This window comes from Thalassophryne amazonica, chromosome 9, assembly GCF_902500255.1.
Source record: "Thalassophryne amazonica chromosome 9, fThaAma1.1, whole genome shotgun sequence".
Taxonomy (NCBI): domain Eukaryota; kingdom Metazoa; phylum Chordata; class Actinopteri; order Batrachoidiformes; family Batrachoididae; genus Thalassophryne; species Thalassophryne amazonica.
The window spans coordinates 22069132-22093374 of record NC_047111.1 but is presented as its reverse complement, the minus strand read 5'-3'; the positions used below and the strand labels follow the sequence as shown (position 1 = coordinate 22093374).

Sequence of the window (24243 nt, the reverse complement as noted above, 5' to 3'; positions counted from 1 at the left end):
AAGATTGTGGCAGTCAGTAACGGTTACTTTTTTAGACCAAGCAGAGGAAAAAAATATGGAATCACTCAATTCTGAGGAAAAAATTATGGAATCACCCTGTAAATTTTCATCCCCAAAACTAACACCTGCATCATATCAGATCTGCTCGTTAGTCTGCATCTAAAAAGGAGTGAACACACCTTGGAGAGCTGTTGCACCAAGTGGACTGACATGAATCATGGCTCCAACACGAGAGATGTCAATTGAAACAAAGGAGAGGATTATCAAACTCTTAAAAGAGAGTAAATCATCACGCAATGTTGCAAAAGATGTTGGTTGTTCACAGTCAGCTGTGTCTAAACTCTGGACCAAATACAAACAACATGGGAAGGTTGTTAAAGGCAAACACACTGGTAGACCAAGGAAGACAACGCGTCAAGACAGAAAACTTAAAGCAATATGTCTCAAAAATCGAAAAATGTACAACAAAACAAATGAGGAACAAATGGGAGGAAACTGGAGTCAACGTCTGTGACCGAACTGTAAGAATCCGCCTAAAGGAAATTGGATTTACATACAGAAAAGCTAAATGAAAGGCATCATTAACACCTAAACAGAAAAAAACAAGGTTACAATGGGCTAAGGAAAAGCAATTGTGGACTGTGGATGACTGGATAAAAGTCATATTCAGTGATGAATCTCGAATCTGCATTGGGCAAGGTGATGATGCTGGAACTTTTGTTTGGTGCCTTTCCAATGAGATTTATAAAGATGACTGCCTGAAGAGAACATGTAAATTTCCACAGTCATTGATGATATGGGGCTGCATGTCAGGTAAAGGCACTGGGGAGATGGCTGTCATTACATCATCAATAAATGCACAAGTTTATGTTGATATTTTGGACAATTGAAAGGATGTTTGGGGATGATGAAATCATTTTTCAAGATGATAATGCATCTTGCCATAGAGCAAAAACTGCAAAAACATTCCTTGCAAAAAGACACATAGGGTCAATGTCATGGCATAGGATCAATGTCAATGAGCAGATCTGATTTGATGCAGGTGTTAATTTGGGGGATGAAAATTTACAGGGTGATTCCATAATTTTTTCCTCAGAATTGAGTGATTCCATATTTTTTTCCTCAGCTTGGTCTAAAAAGTAACCGTTACTGACTGCCACAATCTTTTTTTCTTGATTTCTTTTAGTGTTTCTTAAAGCCAGAAAGTTGCCATTTGAAATGACTATAGTTTTGTGTCATGTCTGTGATCTGCTTTTTTTCTACAAAATTAAACAACTGAATGAACATCCTCTGAGGCCGGTGATTCCATAATTTTTGCCAGGGGTTGTATAACATCATCATAACTTTGAAAGGTAAAATTATGGCCAGGCGTACACACAACTGGTGCTAGAACAAGGAGGAAAATACTTCTCAGGAGGAAAATGAAGGTGACAGATTGAAGGAAAAGTGCTCAACTTCATGCTTTCTGCTGCGCATCACTGACGAGTATTTTTACACCAACAGCACCAGTTACGTTCACCCCTGCTTCTGGCTATAATCTGACCAAGAGGTGCTACATAAAGAGAGAATAATAGTGGTCCTAGAACTGATGCCTGAGGATCCCCATATTTCACTGTGTAAAATTCACACATAGTGGTATTACGGGAAACACACTGCAATTAACCTTAATATAATTGTACATTAATTGATCTGGACCTTAAAAAGCTTCAATTCCTCAGCTGTAGCCCAAAACATAATTGATCTGAACCCCCCCCCCCCCCCCAAAAAAAAAAAAACCCCACAATATCCCAGAGTATGTTATCTACAACCTTTCATGGAGGTGACAGTTTTCAAAGACACTGGTGACAAACTGGCAATGTTTTAAATTCTGGGCTTGGGGCTTAAGGCAAAAATTCACAGGGGGTCCCTCCAACCAATCCAACTGTTCATCACCATTCTGTTTTAAGTGTAGCTGTTTAATTGTCGTTCGTCATGTCATTATCTGTAACTCTTTTTTTTATTAAAAAGTACAAGATAAAAAAGTTCTCTTATATAGGACACCTCCTACAGTATGAGTCATTGTCGCCCTGAGTAATTGTTTAAACCATCTAAGCAACAGGTGGGTGTGGCTGTAGTTTTACATTTGTCAGCCCTCGGGTGGGCCCCCTATTAGCCTGGGGCCTACCTTGCCTGTTGGCAAGCAACACTTCTGATTCAGAGTGGCCAATTACAATGTAGAAATGCTGTTTGACATATATTAAATAAAAATTTGGCCTCGATTAAAAACAGCCCTGAACCACATAATGTCTCTCGAGTTGGTGTTATGCAGATTAATAAACTGGACCCCAAAATGCAAACAGCCATACACCGACTAAGTGAAAAAGGGATTTTATTGACCAAATGAGAACAGTCAAGTGCAAAAACTACGAATCTGTCCAAAAAGTAAAAAGTGTACCACAGGCATGTGCAAAAGAGGTGGCAAGGCTGAGAGCAGCCAGCACAGGAGGCACATGAACAAACTAGCAAGAAATGAATGAATGAGCCGGTCTTTTAAATGGCACTGGAGTAAATATGCAAATATGAGTGCTGCTGCAGGTTGTTGTTGTAAAGAGAACTGAGTCAGAAGTCAAAACTCAAATTACGATTGATTTATGCTCCATCTTTGGTTAGTTACCAAAGAAAAACAAAACCCACAGTTACAACCAGATAAGATGCAGTTCTGACTTCTGAAAGGAGCTCAGAGTAGAACTGCTGCTCCTTCACAAATAAAGAAGCCAGTTGAAGCATTTTGGAAATGTTATTAGGCTGCTCCTTCTGCACTTAAGGGAGGGATTATTTGTCCCTTTTGACCCGGGGAAAGCCTGAGAATATCAGACAAGAAACAAGGGAGATGTCAATTTGTGGTGCCTTGTGTGTAGCCTGAGGACACCCTACGCTATCCCCAAATATTTTGTGGGAAATGGATGGAGGGATAAATGAACTGATGGAGCTAATGAGGTAGCTACACTGAACCATAAGTGACACTGGGTGTGATATATGCAACTTGCAGCTTTGGCAAATCTAAGTTAAGAGATGTAAATATTTCTCTTTTGCAGTAAATGTTTAACAGATCCATGACAGAAATGTTGGAAAGTCAATTCCATGTTTGAAAGTCAATTCAGTCATATTACCACCTATATTTCTCAAAGGAACTACGCATCATTCTTGAATGAGTCTTAAATGTTGTTTAATTTGTGCAGTTTTATATATATATACACACACTTTAAAACGGTACTATTGGTAACCAGGGAGACATTTGTTACAGGAACCTGCAAACAGGTCACACACCTTCTGTAGTCAACTGACCCTCAGCTTACAGCCCCAACTCAAGAAAAAGTGGTGACAGTATGTAAAATACAAATGAAAAGAGCAACCCTGCAGCAATTCTTACATTTACTTTGACTTCTTTTCATAACAGATGGAAGAACCCAAGATGTTTAATGCTTTTACGTGTCAACTTCATTTTTTAATATACATCCGTCCGTTCCTGTATTTGAGACCTATAACACATTTCAAAAAATGTTGGGACGCAAAAGAACGTACTACTTTGTAACGTTGCCATTCCTTCTCACATTGCTTAAATTTTTTTTAATTTTTTTTTTTTGGTATTGAAGATACCAAGCGTTTCAAGCGTAATTTTGTCCCATTCGTCCTGCAAACAAGTCCTAAGGCGTTCAACAGTGCAAGGTTGTGGTTGCTGCATTTTTTGTTTCAAAATTCTCCAGTCAGGACTGCACGTAGGTCAGTCCAGTATCTCTACTTTTGCAGCCATGCCTTTTTATTGTACCTATTGTACCGTTTGTGCAGAATGTGGTTTTGCATTGAAAAATGCATGGATGTCCGTGGAAAAGATCATTTGTTAAAAGGCAACATGTTGCTCTAAAATCTCAGTGTACATTTTAACGCTGCCATCACAGAAGTGTGAATTGAATGAATGAATGATGAATGAATGATTTACTGTCATTACAAATAATTATCTTCACACCCAATTACCTCAGACAAAAATACAGCAATTAATCCAGAATTATTACTAGCTGAACGTAATAATGGCACACATCAGAATTAAAACAACCGCACATATACATCTGATTGTTAATGTACGCTAAACTTTGAAACAGTCCGTCATCTGAACTGAGGCAATGTGAGTGCCGTGCAGCCGAGCTTGGGGGATTTGGGGGGGGGGGGGGTCCTGCTGCAGGTGTGCCATGTGGCCTCCCGAGGGGGAAGGAGGAGATGCGACCGCCCTTGCCGGAGTCCCAAGCTATATGGCCTTTGCTAAGGGCACTAACCTAACCCCACACCAGGATAGACCTTGGCTTTTGGTCTGGATAACAGTCTGGATGGTCCTTCTCATCTTTGGTTTGGAACACACGGCATCCATTTTTTCCCATAAAGATCTGGAATATCGTACACAATACATACTTCCACAGTCTGAAGGTGCAGATGCCTCCGAGCGCAAAACTGACATTGCTTTTGGAGAAGGATAACAGTTTTTTCTATTCAATAATCTTCTCATGTATTTGTTGACAAACTGGAGATCCTCTGCCCATCTTTGCTCCTCAAAAACTCAAACTTTATGTGTTTGAAAATAACACCTTTGTTTAATTTTGTTTTTACCTCATTATGAACCCTAAATTACATCATTCTGCTGTCACGCCCAAGGAGTCAACCACTGACTACACACTATCTCTTTGATTACTCACTAAATGTAAACAAGAACATTTGCAGGGCTTCTTTACAGCCTATGTTGACTTTTGTAAACCATTTGATTTTGTCCGTCAGGCTGATTTGTGGGGCATCCTGAGAATTTGTGGGATTCCCATCAAGTTTCTGGATATTACAGCTGGTCTATCCACAAACACTGTGAATGTTATGGAGGGTGGGGGTGTGTGTGGATATTTGTATTTATATTCTCTCAGAATTATTTCCACCATGTAATTTTATATTTTCCTCTTGTGGTGATTATTTGTACTCTAATTGTGATCTATGTTCATTTTGGTTAGTTTAACTTCCGGGTTTGGACTTCCGTGTTCATGTGTCACTGCACTTCCTGCCATAATTTTTTGATATATTTAATAACCTCCACTAGAATGTCTCCTCACTGCCAGATTATACTAGCTTCTACCCTGCTCTCTAGTGTTTTGATTCCACGCAACAGACTTGTGCTGCCATTCTGCATTCCTGTGTTTCACCTGCTAACTCGGACACTGTAGTATGACAAATTCTGGTTAATGATCTGTCTGCGTTTTGGATAACTTGGCCGTCTTACCACTTGTATGTGGTGAATGTGGTGAAATCGTTGAGAGAGCCACTGATCTCTGGCAGTGGCGTTCATATCTGTGAGACCTCAACTTATTAGGTTGTGAGACGACTGGGAAGAGATTATGGGTTTGTGAGGTTGTTGGATCTTTGCAGGAGAAGAAACAACCAAGTCTTCAGTCTTTGTGCTTCCAGTCTTACTGTATGGTTGTGTGATTAGACTGGAACCAGGGATATGAGGCAACAACTGAATGCATCTGTTACCAGGCCTGTCCAGATAATCTTTGGGTACAAGTGGAGCGCATTTTGTCAAGTGAGGAGTTACTTAGGGATACAAAGATCATGTACGCTACTTTCATTGTGAGGGCATGACTGCAAAAGTACTTTGGTCAGTGCTGAGGACCCTACAATGGAAAAGGCCAAGGAGACGTCCATGTATCACCTCACTACAGCAAATAATGGCTCCAGTTGGGGGGGGGGGGTTGGTGGTCTGCCTGAGTGTTTGCCAAAGACCCAGGGTGGTTCTGTGGTGTGGTAGACACAGCATGATCTAACCTGGATACACAATCAGACGTAATTTCTCTTGTAAAGGGCAGATGCCTTCAAAAATATGAACCTGAGAACTTAAGCTTGTTTAATTTCAGATGTGCTCAAAGGTTTCCTGAAGGGTGGAGTAAAAAGCTCCAGATTTAAGTTAACTTTCATCAATCAAGTCACCTCCTTAAAGTGAGCAGCTGCTGTTAAACTGCACGGAGACATGACGCTATATCTCAATTTGTGCCTTCTGTTTGCAAGAGTCTGTTCTTATTTTAAAATTTGACATCATAACGCTAATGAGAAACTAAACACAGCTCCACACAAATCCATTGCATTATGTGCTCTGGTGTGGAAAAAGTGCTCTGAACTGGCAGGAAAGGAACGATAAGCACCCAAAAAAAAAAAAAAAAAAAAAGCAGCCTTTTGGACCCGTGCCCTTCTGACTGCACAGAAGCCCAGGGCAGACAGAAAGGTTAAACATGCCAGGTGTATCCCCCACCAAGTGCAATCTGTTCCACAACAAGATGTACGAGTTATCGTCAGCACGCCTGACACTCTGCCAGTTTCCCCTTAAAAACACCCTTCAGCTTAATCTTTGACTTAACAGTCGGATCAGCTTGAGATTCGGGAGAGGCAGCGCTGCTGTCCACCGCCGACAAGGTGCATTGTCTCATCCATTAATTCAAGGAGCAGGTCTGATTATTAGGCTAAACGCTCCCATCCTGAGAGCGCATAAATGCTTCGACAACACTCCCTCAACAGGAAAATATACACACATACACCTTTTCACCTGTGCCACCTACTGGGTTTGATTAATTCATCTTAACACATTAACTCTCGACACATTTCACCTTTCTCCTTGATGTTTCGCCTCCTTCACATTCTACGTCCATGAAATCTCCCACGCTGACTTGCTCTTTGCTCTCTTTTTCCTATAATTCAGTGCAGGGACGTGATATTCCACAATGTTTGTTAATAAAAGGGCCTCCCATAAGGTTCATGGGTCATTAGAGCTACAATTTCGCTTGTTTTACATCCTTGTGAACCAGAGTGTGATTACGCGGCGGTTTTAGAATTTACACCGCCCTGTGCATGGTGGGCTGAAATTGTTACTTTGAACATGTAAACCTCGTTCACACTGTTGCTTTTAAGACGTTTCTTACAGCAGTAGTTTGACAAAAAAAATGTTCAGAAGAAATGTTACTGCAAGAACACTCCTCATGCTAGGTGGATCTACGAAAAGTAATCCACATGAATATATTGTACAAAGTAGACATTCTGTGAGCTGGAATATGCAAATTTGAACCACTGACCAATCACAAGCCATCTTGATTCTGTTTACCTTTGATGTGATCGAAAGATAGAGTCCAAAATAGAAGTGGCTCCTAGTATACTAGTAAACAACGTCAAGTTATATGCTGCATTCAGTGGCAACTCAAATATTGGAATTTACAATAAATGCCTCAAAAAAACAAACAAACAAACAAAAAACAAACAAACAATGAAAACACCAACAGAAACAAGATTTAATAATTGATCACTCACAATAGGTGGTTTACACGTGAGCATTAAACAACAAGAAAAACAGGAAATACTAAGGTGATCGTCGGCCACTAGCCCTGAGCTTCCCTAAAAGACCCAGAATTTAGGTAAAATTGAGGCCGCGGCACACTCCGTTTACTAATAAAATGAATTAAAAGAGTAAAAAGTGTAGAACTATACTATGCCAGTATGCTAGCCATACAAAAGGGAAAATAAGTGCATCTTAAGTCTGGACTTGAAAGTCTCTACAGAATCTGACTGTTTTATTGATGCAGGGAGATCATTCCACAGAACAGGGGCATGATAAGAGAAAGCTCTATGACCCGCAGACTTCTTATTCACCCTAGGGACACAAAGTAGTCCTGCACCCTGAGAACGCAAAGCCCAGGCCGGTACCTAAGGTTTAATTACGTCAGCTAGGTAGGAAGGTGCTAGGTATGTAACATTATGCTATGTAACCTTATGCTGTGCAATGTTACACTATGGAACATTATGCTGTGTAATGCTATGCTATGCAATGTTACACTCTGCAATGTTACACTATGTAAGGGCCCTGCCCCACAGGGGAGAGGATTAATTGCGCATGAATTGAGTATACAAATTGCGGGCGTTCGTTGTCATCCGCAACAAAAATGGCCAAAAGTGACAAATGTCCCAGTATGAATTACCGATATATTAATAATATATAGTGAATATATGACGAATGATGCGTATGTCTTCAGTATGTGTTCAGGCAGTGATGCGGCTCAAAAATCCTGGCTGCGGACATGCGTGCCTCTGCGGATGATCACGGACATGTTCGGATGGCGGCCGACTCATACAGGAATGTTACACGGTTATTGCGGTTGTTTGGCGGATGTGGGCCACTTTTGTGCGCATTCCATCCGCAAATCCTGCTAAACGCCAGTGGGACAGGGCCCTTTGCCATGCAATGTTACACTGGAACATTATGCTGTGTAACGTTATGCTATGCAATGTTACACTCGGCGATGTTATACGATGCAATGTTACACTATGGAACATTATGCTGTCTAACATTATGTATGCAATGTTACACTATGCAATGTTACACTATGGAACATTATGCCGTCTAACATTATGCTATGCAACATTGCGCTATGTAACGTTATGCTATGCAACGTTACGCTATGCAACGTTATGCTATGCAACATTCTGCGACATGGTATGTAACATGCTATGTAACATTAGGCTGTGCAACACTGTTCTCTGTAATATTGTGCTAAGCTATGCTACGGACCATTATCCTGTGCAGTGTTATACATTGTAACATTATGCTCGGCAGCACTATGCTATTTAGCATTATGCTATGTATTGTAAGGCTATGGAGTGTTATGATGTGTAGTATAACGCTATGCTATATAGTGTCACACTATGTAGCATTATGCTATATGTATGTAGCGCAATAACCCAGTTATTGAATTTAGTCCAAATTTTAACCTTGAAGTTGATATTTTTGTGTGCATGATGATGACAAGATGTCACTCATCTTCCAACCCTGCCCATTTTACGACATCACACCTATAAAATTCACTTTGTTAATCTTCACTGTGATCAGGGAGGATAAATTGGATTTGGGGGCGTCGTCTCCCCTTGAATAATTGTTAAGGAGTGTCATAAAAATATAAAGTTTTATCACCTGATTAGTCTGTGCATATTAAAAAAAAAGTAAGCCTACATCACAATATGTTGAGCTTGAGAGAGAAGAAGTAGAAAAGACAGTTTTTCTGTTTGTGTTGTGCAGCTGCTGCTCCACTTAGAAGGTCGGGAAAGTGAAGTGTGCAGCAAACTCACATTCATTTAGAGGAAAAAACAATGAGACAGTAACACTCTGTGTTTGTGTCAAAGAGTTTCACAAGGTGCCAAGGTCAGGAAAAGTTTATGTTCCTGTGACTGTACCTGAAAATAAGGTTGATATATATATATATTTTTTTTTCTTGCCAGAAGAGAATTGTCTCTTCTTGTTAGAGTCTGCAACTGGCGCGAACAAGCCGAAGCCTCGGTTTTTACACTTCCTTTCCGTTTGGAGAGCGCTGCTGGATGAGCAATGTTGCTGCAGCAGAGGAGGACTGCAGGCAGGAGAGCCTCAGGATGCATCAGCGTGCACGGCTCCACGCATGCAGAGGGCGGATAGGAAAGAAATCTCGCTCCAAAAGATTATGAGCTGAACGATCAGCACGGTGGAGAGAGTCTGTTACAGGTTGTTTGGTGATTTCATGGACTTTAATTCCTTCTTTTTTTTTCTTTTCTCCTCTGTCTGCCTCTAAAGCTGCTGTCATATCCTGAGCTGTCTCTGTCTGTCCACCCAATAATGTCTCAGTTGCAGCAGTTTTAGTTGGTCTTCGGTTGGACAGTCACTGAATGTTTGTTGAATATACAACCGAAAACCAAGTCTCTGGTGTGTGTGTGTGTGTGTGTGTGTGTGTGTGTGTGTGTGTGTGTGTGTGTGTGTGTGTGTGTGTGTGTGTGTGTGTGTGTGTGTGTGTGTGTGTGTGTGTGTGTGTGTGTGTGTGTGTCAGAGAGAGGGATGCAGAGTGGAAAAGCATTTCCACTCAAACGATTCCGCTTTTATATTGATTTTTAACTGATTCGTGATGCATCGTTTCATCCTCAATGTCTGTCCGACCATTTTCCAAAGTCCCTTATTCCATTATGGGTCATGGGATGGGGGGGTACACGCTGGAGCCTATCCCAGCAGTTATTGGGCAGGAGGCGGGGTTCGCCCTGGACAGGCTGTCAGTCCATCGCTCAGCCACATATAGACAAGAGGAATACAACGCCTCTGGAAAGTATTCATAGTGCTTCACTTTTTTCCACATTTGGTTATTATTTATTTCAACATGGATGAAATGCATTTTTTCCTTAAAATTCCACATACAATACCCCATAATGACAATGTGAAAAAAGTTTCAATGAGATTTTTGCTAATCACATGTACATAAGTATTCACAGACTTTGCCATGAAGCTCAAAATTGAGCTCAGGTTTCCACTGATTATCCTTGAGATGTTTCTACAGCTTAATTGGAGTCCACCTGGGGTAACTTCCGTTGATTGTGCCTGATTTGGAAAGACACACACCTGTCTACATATAAGGTCTCACAGTTGACAGTCAGAGCACAAACCAAGCATGAAGTCAAAGGAACTGTCTGTAGACCTCCGAGACAGGATTGTCTCGAGTCACAGATCTGGTGTGTGCCAGGCATCATGCTTGGAGGAAACAGGCACTGCTCTTCACCTAGCCATTACCATCCCTACAGTGAAGCATGGTGGTGGCAGCATCATGTTGTGGGGATGTTTTTCAGCAGCAGGAACTGGGAGAGTAGTCAGGATTCAGGGAAAGATGAATGCAGCAATGTACAGAGACATCCTGGATGAAAAACCTGCTCCAGTGCAGTCTTGACCTCAGACTGGGTGACGGTCGATCTTTCAGCAGGACAATGACAAAGATATAAAAGAAGTGGATTCAGGACGACTCTGTGAATGTCCTTGAGTGACCCAGCCAGAGCCCAGACCTGAATCTGATTGAACATCTCTGGAGAGATCTGAAAATGGCTGTGCACCGATGCTCCCCATCCAACCAGATGAAGCGTGAGAGGTGTTGCAAAGAGGAATGGACAAAACTGCCCAAAGATAGGTGCACCAAGCTTGTGCCATCATATTCAAGAAGACTTGAGGCTGTAATTGTTGCCAAAGATGCATCAACAAAGTATTGAGCAAAGGGGGTGAATATTTATGTGCATGCGATTTTTTTTATTATTATTATTATTTTAATACATTTACAAAAATTGAAAAAAACTTTTTCATGTTGTCATTATGGGGTGCTGTGAGAAGAATTTTGAGAGAAAAAAAAATAATTTCATCCATTTTAGAATAAGGCTGTAACATAACAAAATGTGGAAAAAGTGAAGCACTTTGAATACTTTTTGGATGTACTGTAAGCCCAATATCAGCCCTGAGGCCTGTTGGTGTTGGTGCTTGTCGCTGGATTCCGTAGCGTCAAGTGGATGGGAGTCTGCAACTCCTGCTAGACAGGACACCAGTTTGACGCAGGTTACTTTCGCAGCCAAGGCTGGTACCCATTTATAGCTGGGTGGACTGAGACAATGTAGATTAACTGTCTTGTGCAAGGACACAGCCAGGTAGCATGAGTAGGATTTGAACCCAAGTTTACATACAGGCAGGCCAGCTCCTTATCCACTTAGCTATCTGCTCTACACATACAGACAGACTCTGGTCAATTTTCACTTTCCAGTTCACCAAATTTACATGTCTTTGGAAGTGGGAGGAAGCCGGAGCACTGGGAGGGAAGCCACACACAGTACCCCATACCCCACGAGGAGAACATGCCACCTCCACACAGAAATGACAACGCAGGAAGCAACCCCACGACCTTCTCACTGTGAGGGAGCAGTGCTAACTGCTAAGCCACTGCACTGTACAAAAACCATCAAAGTGCCTCAGAAAACAGAAGACGAATACTCCTATGAGGGGGCTGGTCCACTTCATATCGGCAGCTCTTTGAGTTCAGCATGTGGCGTCATCAACGATGATGGGCACCGTATTTGGTCTACAACCGCCTGACAGTGAAAAATACTGCAGGGAAAAGAAAATTACACCTTCTCAGTAAATCCAAATGACAGAGTGCAAAAAAGCAACATTTCACCTGCAGTGAAATGAATTCCAGCGGCCCAGCTTGGCGCCAATCTCACCAACACAAAACAGGTCTTTGATTATTTTTCAGGGAAAGCACAAAGGAGAACTTATACACAGAAAGGAAAGTGGCAGAAACACAGCCATGTAAAGTTTATAAACTCCATAAATTAGCTTAAGGTATTCAGTTCCAATGCCGCAGGTGCACTGATAATGTACAGAACCTCCGCGGAGGCCCAGCAATCCTGGAACTCAGTAAACAAATTAACAACACTGTTGCATGTTTCTAACTGTAGCAACACTGTTACATGTTTCTAACGCCAACAACACTGTTTCATATTTCTCACTCCAACAACACTGTTGCATGTTTCTCACTCCAACAAAACTGTTGCTTGTTTCTAACTCCAACAAAACTGTTGCATGTTTCTCACTCCAACACTGTTGCATGTTTCTCACTCCAACAAAACTGTTGCATGTTTCTAACTCCAACAACACTGTTGCATGTTTCTAACTCCAACAAAACTGTTGCATGTTTCTAACCCCAACAAAACTGTTGCATGTTTCTAACTCCAACAACACTGTTGCATGTTTCTAACTGTAACAAAATTGTTGCATGTGTCTAACCCCAACAAAACTGTTGCATGTTTCTAACTCCAACACTGTTGCATGTTTCTCACTCCAACAACACTGTTGCATGTTTCTAACTGTAACAACACTGTTGCATGTTTCTAACTCCAACAAAACTGTTGCATGTTTCTAACTCCAACACTGTTGCATGTTTCTAACTGTAACAAAACTGTTGCATGTTTCTAACTGTAACACAACTGTTGCATGTTTCTAACCCCAACAAAACTGTTGCATGTTTCTAACTCCAACACTGTTGCATGTTTCTAACTGTAACAAAACTGTTGCATGTTTCTAACTCCAACAAAACTGTTGCATGTTTCTAACCCCAACAAAACTGTTGCATGTTTCTAACTCCAACACTGTTGCATGTTTCTAACTGTAACAAAACTGTTGCATGTTTCTCACTCCAACAAAACTGTTGCATGTTTCTCACTCCAACAACACTGTTGCATGTTTCTAACTCCAACAACACTGTTGCATGTTTCTAACTGTAACAACACTGTTGCATGTTTCTCACTCCAACAACATTGTTGCATGTTTCTAACTCCAACAACACTGTTGCATGTTTCTAAATCCAACAACACTGTTGCATGTTTCTCACTCCAACAACACTGTTGCATGTTTCTCACTCCAACAAAACTGTTGCATGTTTCTCACTCTAACAAAATTGTTGCATGTTTCTAACTCCAACAACACTGTTGCATGTTTCTCACTCCAACAACACTGTTGCATGTTTCTAACTGTAACAACACTGTTGCATGTTTCTCACTCCAACAACATTGTTGCATGTTTCTAACTCCAACAACACTGTTGCATGTTTCTAAATCCAACAACACTGTTGCATGTTTCTCACTCCAACAACACTGTTGCATGTTTCTAACTCCAACAAAACTGTTGCATGTTTCTAACTGTAACAACACTGTTGCATGTTTCTAACTGTAACAAAACTGTTGCATGTTTCTCACTCCAACAACACTGTTGCATGTTTCTAACTCCAACAACACTGTTGCATGTTTCTAACTGTAACAACACTGGTGCATGTTTCTCACTCCAACAACATCAATCAATCAATTTTTTTTATATAGCGCCAAATCACAACAAACAGTTGCCCCAAGGCGCTTTATATTGTAAGGCAAGGCCATACAATAATTATGTAAAACCCCAACGGTCAAAACGACCCCCTGTGAGCAAGCACTTGGCTACAGTGGGAAGGAAAAACTCCCTTTTAACAGGAAGAAACCTCCAGCATTGTTGCATGTTTCTAACTCCAACAACACTGTTGCATGTTTCTAAAAAAAACAACACTTGCATGTTTCTCACTCCAACAAAACTGTTGCATGTTCCTCACTCTAACAAAACTGTTGCATGTTTCTCACTCCAACAACACTGTTGCATGTTTCTCACTCCAACAACACTGTTGCATGTTTCTCACTCCAACAACACTGTTGCATGTTTCTCACTCCAACAACACTGTTGCATGTTTCTAACTGTAACAACACTGTTGCATGTTTCTCACTGTAACAACACTGTTGCATGTTTCTCACTCCAACAACATTGTTGCATGTTTCTAACTCCAACAACACTGTTGCATGTTTCTAAATCCAACAACACTGTTGCATGTTTCTCACTCCAACAAAACTGTTGCATGTTTCTAACTCCAACAACACTGTTGCATGTTTCTCACTCCAACAACACTGTTGCATGTTTCTCACTCCAACAAAACTGTTGCATGTTTCTCACTCCAACAACACTGTTGCATGTTTCTAACTCCAACAAAACTGTTGCATGTTTCTAACTGTAACAACACTGTTGCATGTTTCTAACTCTAACAAAACTGTTGCATGTTTCTCACTCCAACAACATTGTTGCATGTTTCTAACTCCAACAACACTGTTGCATGTTTCTCACCCCAACAACACTGTTGCATGTTTCTAACTCCAACAACACTGTGGCATGTTTCTAACTGTAACAAAACTGTTGCATGTTTCTCACTCCAACAACACTGTTGCATGTTTCTCACTCCAACAACATTGTTGCATGTTTCTAACTCCAACAACACTGTTGCATGTTTCTAAATCCAACAACACTGTTGCATGTTTCTCACTCCAACAAAACTGTTGCATGTTTCTCACTCTAACAAAACTGTTGCATGTTTCTAACTCCAACAACACTGTTGCATGTTTCTCACTCCAACAACACTGTTGCATGTTTCTCACTCCAACAAAACTGTTGCATGTTTCTCACTCCAACAACACTGTTGCATGTTTCTAACTCCAACAAAACTGTTGCATGTTTCTAACTGTAACAACACTGTTGCATGTTTCTAACTGTAACAAAACTGTTGCATGTTTCTAACAAAACTGTTGCATGTTTCTCACTCCAACAACATTGTTGCATGTTTCTAACTCCAACAACACTGTTGCATGTTTCTCATCCCAACAGCACTGTTGCATGTTTCTAACTCCAACAACACTGTGGCATGTTTCTAACTCCAACAAAACTGTTGCATGTTTCTAACTGTAACAAAACTGTTGCATGTTTCTAACGCTAACAAAACTGTTGCATGTTTCTCACTCCAACAACACTGTTGCATGTTTCTAACTCCAACAACACTGTTGCATGTTTCTAACTGTAACAACACTGTTGCATGTTTCTAACTCCAACAACACTGTTGCATGTTTCTAACTGTAACAACACTGTTTCATGTTTGTAACTCCAACAACACTGTTGCATGTTTCTAAACTCCAACAAAACTGTTGCATGTTTCTCACTCCAACAACACTGTTTCTGCATGTTTCTCCTCCAACAAAACTGTTGCATGTTTCTAACTCCAACAACACTGTTGCATGTTTCTAACTCCAACAAAACTGTTGCATGTTTCTAACTCTAACAACACTGTTGCATGTTTCTAACTGTAACAAAACTGTTGCATGTTTCTAACCCCAACAAAACTGTTGCATGTTTCTCACTCCAACAACACTGTTGCATGTTTCTCACTCCATCAAAACTGTTGCATGTTTCTCAAACCAACAACACTGTTGCATGTTTCTAACTCCAACAAAACTGTTGCGTGTTTCTAACTCCAACAACACTGTTGCGTGTTTCTAACTCCTCTAACTCCAACAAAACTGTTGCATGTTTCTCACTCCAACAAAACTATTGCATGTTTCTCACTCCAACAAAACTGTTGCATGTTTCTAACTCCAACACTGTTGCATGTTTCTAACTGTAACAAAACTGTTGCATGTTTCTCACTCCAACAACACTGTTGCATGTTTCTAACTCCAACAACACTGTTGCATGTTTCTAACTGTAACAACACTGTTGCATGTTTCTAACTGTAACAACACTGTTGCATGTTTGTAAATCCAACAACACTGTTGCATGTTTCTAACTCCAACAACACTGTTGCATGTTTGTAACACCAACAACACTGTTGCATGTTTCTAACTGTACAACACTGTTGCATGTTTCTAAACTCCAACAACACTGTTGCATGTTTCTAACTCCAACAACACTGTTGCATGTTTCTAACTCTAACAACACTGTTGCATGTTTCTAACTCCAACAACACCGTTGCATGTTTCTAAATCCAACAACACTGTTGCATGTTTCTAACTCCAAGAACACTGTTGCATGTTTCTAACTGTAACAAAACTGTTGCATGTTTCTCACTCCAACAACATTGTTGCATGTTTCTAACTCCAACAACACTGTTGCATGTTTCTAACTCCAACAACACTGTTGCATGTTTCTCATCCCAACAAAACTGTTGCATGTTTCTAACTCCAACACTGTTGCATGTTTCTAACTAACAAAACTGTTGCATGTTTCTAACTCTAACAAAACTGTTGCATGTTTTTCACTCCAACAACACTGTTGCATGTTTCTCACTCCAACAACACTGTTGCATGTTTCTAACTGTAACAACACTGTTGCATGTTTCTAACTGTAACAACACTGTTGCATGTTTGTAAATCCAACAACACTGTTGCATGTTTCTAACTCCAACAACACTGTTGCATGTTTGTAACTCCAACAACACTGTTGCATGTTTCTAACTGTACAACACTGTTGCATGTTTCTAAACTCCAACAACACTGTTGCATGTTTCTAACTCCAACAACACTGTTGCATGTTTCTAACTCTAACAACACTGTTGCATGTTTCTAACTCCAACAACACCGTTGCATGTTTCTAAATCCAACAACACTGTTGCATGTTTCTAACTCCAAGAACACTGTTGCATGTTTCTAACTGTAACAACACTGTTGCATGTTTCTAACTGTAACAACACTGTTGCATGTTTCTAACTCTAACAACACTGTTGCATGTTTCTAACTCTAACAACACTGTTGCATGTTTCTAACATAACAACACTGTTGCATGTTTCTTTGTACAAATGACTTGACATTACTGTAACTAAACTATATGGATTAATTTGGTTTATAAATCAAAACCATAAATCAAACCTGCTTTCCTTTTGAGGACTTCGGCCTCACGGCTGAACCGTTGTATGCTATGAAGAAAAATGACTCTTCCTTACAGCAGTGGGCAGAGCGCACAAAGACTGAAGCACTGGTTCATCGGTTGTGTTAGGTTTGTGATCGTCTGACTCTAATCAGAAGCACTGGCGATGTTTAAACTTAAAACCGGCCTGTCAGTAGTTGAGTGAACCGGAGACAATACTGAAAGTTATCGCTAAACTGAGCTGATTAGCAGTTATCAAAGCTAACGTTTTGGTTAGCTGTGCCCACCACTGCCGGTTTCCTACCACTATCCACACATTTGTAAATTATGTGGAAAATAAGTATTTGGTCACCCACAAACAAGCAAGATTTCTGGCTCTCACAGACCTGTAACTTCTTCTTTAAGAAGCTCTTCTGTCCTCCACCTGTTACCTGTATTATTGGCATCTGTTGGAACTCGTTATCTGTATAAAAGACACCTGTCCACAGCCAGTCAGACTCCAAACTCAACCATGACCAAGACCAAAGAGCTGTCGAAGGACGCCAGGAAGAAAATTGTAGTGTGTGCACCAGGCTGGGAAAACTGAATCTACAATAGTCAAGCAGGTTGGTGTGAATAAATCAACTGTGGGAGCAATTGTAAGAAAATGGAAGACATACAAGACCACTGATAATCTCCCTCGACCTGGGGCTCCACGCAAGATCTCATCCCGTGGGGTCAAAATGATCATGAGAACGGTGAACAAAACTCCCAGAACTACACGGTGGGACCTGATGAATGACCTGCAGAGAGCTGGGACCAAAGTAACAAAGGCTACACACTACACAGAGAGGGACTCAAATCCTGCAGTGCCAGGCATGTCTCCCTGCTTAAGCCAGTACATGTCCAGGCCCATCTGAAGTTTGCTAGAGAGCATATGGATGATCCAGAAGAGGATTGGGAGAATATCATGCGGTCAGATGAAACCAAAATAGAACATTTTGGTAAAAACTCAACTCGTTGTGTTTGGAGGAAGAAGAATGCTGAGTTGCATTCCAAGAACACCATATCTACTGTGAAGCATGGGGGTGGAAACATCATGCTTTGGGGCTGTTTTTCTGCAAAGGGGACAGGACAACTGATCCGTGTTAAGGGAAGAATGAAAAGGGCCATGTATCATGAGATTTTAAGCCAAAACCTCCTTCCGTCAGTGAGAGCATTGAAGATGCAACGTGGCTGGGTCTTCCAGCATGACAATGATCCCTAACACACTGCTCGGGCAACGAAGGAGTGGCTCCGTAAAAAGCATTTCAAGGTCCTGGAGTGGCCAAGGCAGTCTCCAGACATCAACCCCATAGAAAATTTGTGGAGGGAGTTGAAAGTCCACATTGCCCAGCGACAGCCCCAAAACATCACTGCTCTAGAGGAGATCTGCATGGAGGAATGGGCCAAAATACCAGCTACAGTGTGTGTAAACCTGGTGAAGACTTACAGGAAAAGTTTGACCTCTGTCATTGCCAACAAAGATTATGTTACAAAGTATTGAGTTGAGTTGAACTATTTTCCACCATAATTTACAAATAAATTCTTTTAAAATCCTACAATGTGATTTCCTGGATTTTTTTTTTTCTCATTTTGTCTCTCATAGTTGAAGTGTACCTATGATAAAAATTACAGACCTCTCTCATCTTTCTAAGTAGGAGAACTTGCACAATCAGGGACTGACTAAATACTTTTTTACCCACTGTATCTGTGGCGACCTCAAACAAACATGAGCAGCAAAAAGGATAACAACAACAAGTGTACTACAGTAGGGGCAAGGTGTTAGTTGGGGGCTGCGATGTGGAGTCTGGGGTATTTCCAGAACTGTCGGTTGAATACGAATGGCACTGTTTGTGGCCTTATGAGCTTTACTACTTCATCTTGGACAAATTGTCACTGTGACCACTGGAACTGAAAAGTACCTGAATTATTAGTTCCATCAACAATGTCTAGCATGTTGGACATTGGTAGTGTGGCCAAAGAACATGGTCTGATTCAGGTTTCTTTTTACAATCAAGAAACACCTGAAGGCAGTTCCTACTGTTGCCAGCATACTTGTTCTGGGGGTTGGTAAGGTTTGACCTGACCCTTGAGGTGACTTGCGCTGTGATTTGATGCTATATAAATAAACTGGATTACATTTATGCTTCTTTCACTCCCTCTGACCAAGACACTGTCTGAAGGCGTGGACTTGGTTCCTGGTTGCCAAACTGTTGCTACTCAGTACTCCCAGTGCTTGAGTTGCTGAAATGTCATTGTAAGCATAGCAACTAACAATAAAGACTCTTCTTAATGAAGTCACAAAAGCTGGATGAAAATGACCTCGTGTGTCTTGATCTGTGTCACCATTAGCGGTTGCCAGAGCAGCATTTACCCCTTTTTGAGGTAACAAAAGCACATACGTGTGACCTATTTTCATCTGCAGGATTAATCTCTAAGAGGGTCGTCTTTAAAAAGAAAAGAAAAAAAGCCTATTGGCGCTAAAGCGGAGATGTGATACACGTTTTGAATGTCAAAATAATATACAATCAATCGCATCTTGGAGCCCATCGGGAATTGTTGAAAAATGAGGTGATACAAGATGTTTTTCACATCCTCCAGGTCATCAGAAATGTCACCATTCTTCAAACATGTCTATAAATGGGTCGTTTGCATTCAGGTTGGCTCCAAATGAATTTGGTGTGTGGTGATGTACTCGAGCAGCCGCCTGCATGAGTGTTAATGCTCCCATTAAACATTTCCTAAATGAAGGGTACTGGGCCTGTTTGTTACGGCTCCGTGCATGACAAGAATGCTGGAATATTTTAATAAGCTTGGCTTCTTTAACCTGAGATGAGGTTTTTCATCTGGGTCCTGCCTCTGACAACCTTAACTCTCCCATTGGTGCCATTTTATCCACATCTATAGGTCTTATATTTTTAATGCTGGGTGGTAACAGTTCATTGATGTTTTTATTGCCGTATGCATTCCTGACAAAAGCTTCTGTAATAGCGACATAAGGTCCACACAAGTTGTGTTGAACCCTGACAGCATTTAGAGCAAGGGCACAAGATTTCAATTTTTTCAATTTATTTTCATTTATATAGCACCAAATCACAACAGAGTTGCCTCAAAGAGCTTCACACCGGTAAGGTCTAACCTTACCAACCCCCAGAGCAACAGTGGTAAGGAAAAACTCCCTCTGAGGAAGAAACCTCAAGCAGACCAGACTCAAAGGGGTGACCCTCTGCTTGGGCCATGGTACAAACATAAATTACATAAACATAAATAAAGATTTCACCCCATTCAAGTATTTTTCAACTTTACAATTGTTGGAATCAATTGAAATTCAAGGAATCTCTGCATATTTTTATGACCTTCCTTCCATTGTTTTTTTTAATTTGTGCATTGTGTGTTGATGTTTTTCTATATTTATTTTACAAGCCAAGGTCAGAGTACTAAACAGGTAATAAAGCTTCAGTGTTAACTCGAAGTGCACTCGTAGATACTTCCACATGAAGGAAATAATGGCCAACAATTATTATCACCCCAAACCACCTTCAGGTGTTTGTGGCATCACCAGGTGAGAATGTCAAAAAGAGATTAAACAAAAAAACAATTGATGTCAGGATGTTCCTGACCTAGCTGTGTTTGAGCTGTTGCCTCACAGCAAGAAGGCCATGGGATCATTTTCCACCTGTGGCCTTTCTGGGTGGATTTTGTATGGGTTTCCTCCGGGTGCAGGTTAGATGGACTGGAAACTTCATAATTGTAAAGGTTTCCCTTGCAAAAGAGGTCTCGATTTCAGTGGGACTAACCTGGTTAAATAAAGGTTAAATTAAAGTGAACAAGGCAATAACAACAATAACAACCTCTGCGAGATGTTTTATTTAGTTGTTAAAATCAACTGTATTATTACTAGTGTGAAAATGTACTGATATGTTGCCTTAGCTGTGCATTTACTAGGTCAACACTGTGTCCATAATTTACAGTATCCTGTTTAAAATAATAATAATAATAATACCGCTGTGGAGTCCTGTGTTACATCCTAAATTACTGGCTCATTAGTCCCAAACCATCACGGCTGAACTGAAAGCACCGCCACTACTGTTCTTATTTGTCAAGTCAAATTAAATGTGCATTTCAGACTGCGGCCAAATTGTTACTTAAAACGGATTTGGATGCGTGTGACGTACACATGACAACCTCGTAGATCAATTTGTGCTTGTGAGCCTGTTTTTGCAGGGAACATTTCTCCAATGTACCAGAACCGGTGCATCTAACTGGAACAAAGGAAGCAGCTGAACATGAAACCATGTAAAACACAGCGGAGCGGGTGGCTTTTTTACTTTCTAATGTTCAGCATTGCAGGGTTCCATGCTCTTTGGATAATGACTCCTCTAGTAATTATGTCAGGCTTTATTCTACTCCGCCTAACACGGGCTATGGTTTAAAATCCTGGGGCACAGTTTTTAGTGTAATCCATTATATAATGAAGGACTCAATTAAAGGAATTTAACAGGCCTTTTGTCAAACTGAAGTCTATAAAATTGTCCATTAATTGTTTAAATGGTCAACAGGAAATTGACGATAATGAAGCCCAACAGTGTACAAGTTTCATGAAAATCAGTTCAGCGGAAGGTCCAAACAATCAGGAGTTACATAAAGCTGCTTTTCCCCTCAGATGTTCCAACAAATCTAACCTTGAACAGGGATGTTCCTGGATAAAAACGCCAATGGACCAACGGTCCACTCATCCTATAAACAATGGGCCTTTTCCAACAATTCATCAGTCTGGACGCCTGCTTTAAATAATGAATGATAATATTTAAGTATATTTTTGTTTATCAGTGGTGCATAGTAATGCTCTAAAAATATTGTGTGTGTTGCCTGGCTGGAATTCAATGGATATATATATATATATATATATATATATATATATATATATATATATATATATATATATATATATATATATATATACACACACACACACACACGAGGTCTATTAGAAAAGAAACCGACAGTTTTCTTTTTTAAAAACACTATACGTATTTGAATCATGTGTGATTACATCAGCCAAGATTGAACCCTCGTGCGCATGCTTGAGTTTTTTCACGCCTGTCGGTGACGTCATTCGCCTGTGAGCACGCCTTGTGGAAGGAGTGGTCCAGCCCCCTCGTCGGATTTTCACTGTCTGAGAAGTTGCTGAGAGACTGGCGCTGTGCTTGATCAAAATTTTTTCAGAAACTGTGAGGCACATCCGAGTGGACACCATTTGAGAAATTCAGCTGGTTTTCTGTGAAAATTTTAAGGGCTGATGAGAGATTTTGGATTGTTTCTATCGCTGTAAGGACTTCCCATGGAGCGGGACGTCTCGCAGCGCTCCAAGGCGACGTCGTCATCCTGTTTCAAACTGAAAACCTCCAAATTTAAGCCTCTGTTGACCCAGGACGTCGTGAGAGAACAGAGAACTTTCAGAAGACGTCGGAATCAGCAGTTTATCCGGACAATCCACTGTTAAAGGAGATTTTTTAAATGAAAGACGTGCGGACAGATTGGTGCGTCGGCTCGCAGCCGGCGCGGCGCGCCCGCCACAGGAAAAACACCTCCGTGTTGATAACCATTTGTAAAATCCAGGCGGCTTTTGGTGGCTTTCAGTTGAGTGAGTATCTGAGAAATTGTTTAACAGCAGAGCATGTTCCAACTTGTCCTTAAGGCTTCCAACGGAAGTGTTTTTCCTGTGGCGGGCGCGCTGCGCCGGCTGCGAGCCGACGCGCCAATCCGTCCGCACGTCTTTCATTAAAAAATCTCCTTTAACAGTGGAATCTCCGGATAAACTGCTGATTCCGACCTCTTCTGAAAGTTCTCTGTTCTCTCACGATGTCCTGGGTCAACAGAGGCTTAAATTTGGAGGTTTTCAGCTTGAAACAGGATGACGACATCACCTCGGAGCCCTGCACGACGTCCCGCTCTGTGGGAAGTCCTTACAGCGATAGAAACAATCCAAAATCTCTCATCAGCCGTTAAAATTTTCACAGAAAACCAGCTGAATTTCTCGAATGGTGTCCACTCGGATGTGCCTCACAGTTTTTGAAAAAAGTTTCATCAAGCACAGCGCCAGTCTCTCAGCAACTTCTCAGACAAAGGAATTCCGACGAGGGGGTGGACCACTCCTTCCACAAGGCGTGCTCACAGGCGAATGACGTCACCGACAGGCGTAAAAAAACTCTTGCACGCCCATGAGGGTTCAGGCTTGGCTGATGTAATCACACGTGATTCAAATCCATATGGTTTTTAAAAAAAATAATAAGGTTGGATACTTTTCTAACAGACCTCGTATATATAAATATATATATATACATTAGGGGTTGACCAATAATCAGCCAGGACAATATATACAGTGGCCCCTCGCTATAACGCAGTTCACCTTTCGTGGCCTCGCAATTTCGCAGATTTCTTTAGTGCAATTTTGCATGTTTTTTTTTTTTTTTACAGCGCATTGTGTTCGGCGTCCTTATCAGGCGGGCTGGTCGCGGGACCGGTCGGCATCAGCGCGATTGCTCTCACTGCCTCCTATGCGCTTACTGAGTCTGCGGGCTCGGTAAACACAGCAGCGGGCCACTCACACCGCCCTCCTGTCTGCAGCTGTGCCAAATCTGGCAACAGGTCCAGAGACTACGCTCGCTGTTTTTGATGCGAATGTTGACCGCAGCTGCAGAGCTCCGTGGCCAATGAGAGAGGACTTGGATTCTCTGCAGGTCCCGCATCCGTACCTCCGGAGTCAGTGAGCGAAGGGAGAGTTCTTCGTGTGTCTGTTTATAATCTTCTCGCACTGAAGAAAAAAGAGAGTGTTTACACAGGAGAGAAAAGTGAGAAAATGTTAGTGCCTGTTTTAGAAAAGTGTATAAAGTGTGTGAGGGGTTTTACAGCCTTAAAACATCTATAATAATTGCAAAAAATAGCGCTGATTACTTTGCGGATTTCGCTTATCGCGGGTTATTTTTAAAACGTGACTCCCGCGATAAATGAGGGACCACTGTATATATATATATATATACCGTATTTTCCGGACTATAAGTCGCACTTTTTTACATGTTTTGGCCGGGGGTGCGACCTAT

General features: G+C 41.1%; 1 protein-coding gene across 2 annotated transcripts in view; it reads right to left on the bottom strand.

Moving 5' to 3' along the window:
* Positions 1-24243, bottom strand: part of tmem132e (transmembrane protein 132E) — a 1128337-nt gene that overhangs the window by 52113 nt on the left and 1051981 nt on the right. The gene's annotated exons all lie outside the window — the stretch shown is intronic.